This window comes from Solanum stenotomum, chromosome 10 (assembly GCF_019186545.1).
Source record: "Solanum stenotomum isolate F172 chromosome 10, ASM1918654v1, whole genome shotgun sequence".
NCBI classification, from domain to species: Eukaryota; Viridiplantae; Streptophyta; class Magnoliopsida; order Solanales; family Solanaceae; genus Solanum; species Solanum stenotomum.
This window is the reverse complement of record NC_064291.1, coordinates 44284308-44290471: the sequence shown is the minus strand read 5'-3', so window position 1 is coordinate 44290471 and position 6164 is coordinate 44284308. Positions and strand designations below refer to the sequence as shown.

Sequence of the window (6164 nt, the reverse complement as noted above, 5' to 3'; positions counted from 1 at the left end):
TATTTTAAATTATAATGTTGAAATTATTATACACAAGTTTGTATTACTTTTATTTGATATGAATTTAAATTTGTGAAGCTTATTAATATAAATTTCTTTAGTGAAATTTAATTTGCTTTAAATATGTTATTTAGTAAAATTACTTACTATTTTGAAGGGTTGATATAAATCAAATTTCACATTTATTATTAAAATAATGGTAATAATTTTGTAAGACTCTACAAATCAAATTATATATGTAAATATTAATCTTGACAGTTTTAAAGTCACACACGTTTAATATTTTAGAATATTGAGATCATATTGTGAAGATTTAAACTGTCACAAACTGATACTAAAAAATTTCCACAAATTCAAAAGTCATTTTGCGGGGTGCGTCGTGGAGGTTTACTAAAATCACTGCAAATATGCTCGTGGGAAGGATAATTATAGCATTTTTAAAAATCACCGCAATTTAATCTGTGGGATCCCTAAACCGCCATAAATTGATAACATAACCTCCATAAATTGAGCTTCTTTTTTCTTGCAGTGCCACAAACATTAAATCTTAGATTTTTCTCAAGATATATATTGATATTAAGGGTGTTCATGGTTCGATTTTCCCTAGAAGAAAACCACACCAAGTAAGTCAATTTTTCAAATGTTGGAACCAAACCAGACCAGTTAAGTCGGATTTTCATCTCTTTGGTTTTTGCCGGTTTCTAATATAACCTACTAATTTCAATTGTTGGTTTGCTTTTCATGACTTGACACAAACTAAGAAAGTAATAAAGACTTTTAAATTATGTGGTATTAAATTAAAGATATATAGGATGTACCAAATTACTTTTTAATCTTGTGATATAAACATATAATATGGAAAGTTGAAATTAAATAGTTGTCAAAAGAGAAAAAGACATACTTTTTAAAATAGCGAGAGTACTTTTTACGAAAATAAAAATAAACATATATTTAACTAAACCATCCACACAAGCTTTCACCTACGTGATCAGTGGCAAATCCAAAATTTTAAGGTCGTGGGTGCTCCCTTAACTTCCATTCACAAAATAGAATATAAATGTATGACTCGTAAAAAAGACAATCATATTTAAGCGCAATAGGCTAAGAAAGTAAGAAGAAAAGAACTAGTCTTTAAAATTCTAAAAATGCCTCCAAAGGGGATCGAGCCGGGGGACAAAACAAAAACACGCACTAACCTTAAGCACCCACATATGACCAATAGGAAAATTCACCACTTATTATATGAGTGTTCACTCTTTAATTTTATCACATTACTTGAGATTTCTATATAAATATAGTTAATTCGATACAAAATTAATGGATGTTCGAACACCTGGGAAGCTCAACGTAGATCCACCCGTATACGCGATAATAGGGAATTTGGCATAGAGATCCTTATCTAATTATATATATAGCATAAAAAATAATTACAAAACAAAAGGAAGAGACACAAAATCAAGACATCCAAGAAAAATAATTACAAAACAAACAAAGCATGCATGGGTACATGAAAGAAACCTATGGAGGCTAATGTTCCCTCCTTGTGCCCAAACTTGAAACTAAACTCATGTAATCTCCATATCACACAAAAGAAAATTCAAACCAATGAAATACATTCAGTCAATATGTTTGTAATAAGGCTAGTCTTTATTTTATTATGATATAGACACAATTAGTTCAAATTGTTTACGGGTGAAGAAAGTTTTAGTGACCTTGAAGTTGTATCCTAATTTCAATATGTTTACAAATTTATCGACTGCGACACAACTTCAAACACATGACACTGAAGTCACAAAATTTAATTTGAAGCTGAAAAATAGTAATAACATATGATTGAAGTGCACCTATTTTTGTCCGGACTTCAAGCGCACATGCCACAGTGCATGCACAAAATTGGTAGCACTTTAGTCATGTGCATCTTAATTGCAGTCATTTTTTGATAGCTTTTTAAAAATAATTGAAAAATATCAAGTGTTAGAAACTGATTTTATAAGTAAATATAAAATATCCTTAAAGCTATTTACAAAAAATATAAATTCAAATATATGTGTTAAAATTGTAAGTATGGCTGATCAACTAGTGACTTTTAGCGCTTATAATATTTTTATTGTTACAAAACACGTAAATATAAAGAGAAAAAAAGTGATTATTAATTAGGTCGACCAACTTATAAACACCCTCTAATTATCATGAGAATATGGAAGGAGAGATAGAAGTTTTAAAATTTGTTCCAAAGGTGAAAATTGTCCAAAATCATGATACAATCAATGTGGAAAACTTTACACTCCCATTATTACGTAGTACTCCTACTATATATCTGGAGCATGCAACAACTATAATAGAAATGAGTTTCTCTAATATCATGTTAAAAAAATGAACCTTTGACTTAATTTAAATACGATAGATTTTAGCTTATGAGGTAAAAATAGTCCAAAATCATAAGTCTATATATTTAAAGAGAGATTAACAACCTATATCATTTACTAAAATAAAGATAACACTTGACAATATATATCATGTTGAGCAACATATATACATGGGAGATCACACCACTAGAAAACATGGAATTATTAGAGTCGGATAAACTTTCGTAGCTAAACAATAAAAATTTCATGCTAATCTCATTTAGCTACGGATTAGTGATGAATTACAAAAAGAATTCAACTGGGTAGAGGCTTTTTACCGGCGAATCAGCTAGAGATTACCAATAAATTCCGTAGCTAATATCATATTTTCTCGTAGCGGAAGAGGAAGAAGATGGACTAACATGACAAAGAAGAGCTTGTCAAGTCGCCAAGGATGCTTGCCACTCATTTTCCCAATACCATAAAAAGGATTTTAATTAATTTCCTTTTTACAAGGCATTGATGAAAGGCAAGTCATCCTTGGCTACTAAACAAATAGAGACTCTTCTAATTCATGTAAGGCCTCTCCTCCTAATTTACTTGGCCATATTTTTTTCTATGCTTAATTATTTTATGGATGTATAATATGCTTCTTGGTTCAGTATTTATAGTTATGAAAATATTATTCTTGCTAAAATTCAAATGTTTGACCCTATAGCTAAATTATATTGTTCCTTTCATGAAATAATTTTGTTCTTCTCTTATCTACATAATGGTTCGAATATGTTCCTCTTAAGGATCAAGAAGAGCCCTTCTTTTCTTTGCATAGACATATATGCTTCATTTGAAAGATTAACGTAGAATGTCAACTAAAATATATTCATATATTGTCTGATAGTGATATTATTTAGCAGTCAAAAATTTTAAAAAGAAAGAAAAAATCACTACTCAAAAATTAACGACGGACAATTTATGTAGTTAAACCGTAAAATTCATTGTTAATTTTATTTAACGGCGGATTATTGGTTAATTTTTAAAAAGGAATAAGGGTGGATATAAGTGGAAAGGAAACACTACGATAATCACAAACACTAAAAATTATGATAAAACTAAGATGTTTGAGAAGCGAAGAGTTTTTATTATAATTGATCCTAAAAGATCAATTACTTTATAATTACTATATGTTGTTAGATGTTACTTGTTAGCCTTTACTCATTAGCATTGATATTCAAGATAAGCATGATAATCCTAGAAGATTTTTCAATACAAAATAAAATTAAATTAAAGTAACTCCTGGCTCCCTTTATATTATTTTAAAACGACTGTTAAATATATGAAAAAAATATTGGAAAGTAATTAACTTGCTGAGAGACTTGTGGAAGATCAAAAAAATCTTTAAAATAAGTTCACCTATCTCACCACCTTTATACTATAGGTATGAAACTCACGTAACAATGATAATATAGGGGAGGATTCTAACTTATTCACTCAAAAAGAATTCCAGGTATAATGTCACTTTGAAACTCTTTGGAGGAGCTTTTGAAGCGTGATTATATTCGCGTAACATGTCATATTCCTCTTGTGGGCAATTCAATATGAGTTTATCAGAGTTTAGGAAATTCTATGAACACTCAAAAATTTAGGTATAAAACTTGTAAAACGATGATAGATTAGAAGGAAAAGAATAAAACATAAGAGTTGAAAAAAAAAAAAAAACGTCAACAGCAGGATTCGAACCTGCGCAGGCAAAGCCCAACAGATTTCGAGTCTGTCTCCTTAACCACTCGGACATATTGACGCTGCTTGTGTAATCTTCCATCGTACTCTTATTTATATTTTATGTGCTCAACAATGTGTATCATAGAAATAGCAATTGGACGGGTCATAGTGGGTTAAGACAACAATCGGGTCAAGACTCAACCCAATCCAAATTTGTTTTGGTCAAAATAGGTTAGGTAGTGGGTAACATTATGGGTCAAGACCCAACCCGACTTAATTTTTACTATGCTTAATTGTTTTATTTGTTCTTTTAAAACTATTTTAGTACCTAATAAAATTATTTTTTCCATTATTATGGCTATAAACAACATATCAAATTGAAAAAAATAAATTTTAAAAAAAATTGACAAAATTTTTCATGAGTCAATACTGGTTATATATTGATCCGCCCAAACTTAAATAGATTGAACGGGTTGAGTTTGATTTTGCCACCCTTAATTTTACATCACTCACCAACTACATCATTCTTTTACTTTTAACGGAAAACAAAGAATTATTGGGGAAAAAAAGACCCGTTGAAAATTACTTTTAGTTATTGAAGTTATTTTTTTAGCACAATAAATTGTTTAGATTCAGGACGAATTTGAGTTTAATTTTTTTATTAGGTTGATGAGATATTTTAGCCTTTTTGAATTTTTGAATTGCAGATTTCTGCACATTATGCGTTCAAATTGATTATATAGCTCTCTTTTATGCTTGATAAAAATAACAATTTTCAATCAATACTTTCAAACTTTTTTGATGCACTATCCTTTTTTAAATAAATAAATAAAAAACAATGGTATCATACTATCAAGAGTCTTTTTTTGGTTTCCCATTCGGTGTCTGGAGCCCACATTGGAGCTCCGACTAAATCCGGATCGAGCAATGCAGGGCCCATTCGGGGATGACGCTCCCAACAAGATTTTCTCCATACCCAGAGCTTGAACCCGAGACCTCTGATTAAGGGTGACACACTCCCACGAGTGCACCACAACCCTTGTAACTATCAAGAGTCTCATTAGTCTTACAAGATTTATGAGTTCATCTAAAAAACTATTTTTTAATTCGTACTTATTTTCAACGTACATGACATTTTTCAATCAATATCGATTTTAACCTATTTTCAAATATGTCAAGCAATAGTCCCTCTTTAAATACCCGACAAATTCTCACTAGTAAAAAAATATCAGAACTGATCCGTGAAAATAAAATCATATTTGAAACCTATTTATAATTCATGAAATATTGTGATAGAATAAAAGTTCTTACAGCAACTACTTACAAATTCTTTTTTTGTCCAGCTACACTTCCAAATGAGCCTTCAAACAAGACGAAATTATTAAGGATATTTTCTAAGGACAAAATCAGAAAAAGAAAAACAATGAAGAATCAATATAGAAAAATGTGCAAATTCAAAAACAATAAAAAGAATTTAGCAGCAACTAAGATATGTTATGTTGGACTGTATATTGATGCAAATTTCCCTTTAAAATTTTCCATTAGGAGTGTGAAGTGGGGAGGGGATACTATTTCTCAAATTCCAGTCTAATGTCTTCACTTAAAGATCTAATTATTATTTTTGAACAAAACAACTTATAAAAAGATTACTTTTTAACTTAAATTATTGAAACAAAATGTTTAGTTTTCATTTCTTTGAATGAAGAATAAAGAAGAAGAACGAAACGAAGTGAAAGGCCGATATAAATTCATTTTAGTGTTCCAAGTTTTTAACAAGGTAAAGTTGAATATAACCCCACATCAGTCCTGAGCTGCAGCTGGTTAGTTTTGCCTCAATAATTAGGATGCAGCAGTGGCTGAAAGACAGTGCCACTTGGAAAATGTATTACACTAGACAAAAGAAGACTTGCAAAACCATCGACCCCAGCCATTCCATCTAACGTAAAAATATTTGATTGGACACAGAGTTTAAGATGTAAGTCAATCTCTATATTATATTAATTTTGTACTGTAGAAGAAAATATCAAAATGGTTCAAAATTTAGTTGATGGAGAAATCATATAAAAGTTCTAAATTTTTTGAATAATCTTAGTTAGTTCT

At 29.9% G+C, this 6164-nt stretch overlaps 1 non-coding gene across 1 annotated transcript; it reads right to left on the bottom strand.

Moving 5' to 3' along the window:
* Positions 1–4061: 4061 nt before the first annotated feature.
* On the bottom strand, positions 4062–4143 carry TRNAS-CGA (transfer RNA serine (anticodon CGA)). The gene has a single exon. It is a non-coding gene; the product is annotated as a tRNA-Ser (tRNA).
* Between the last annotated feature and the right edge of the window lie 2021 nt (positions 4144–6164).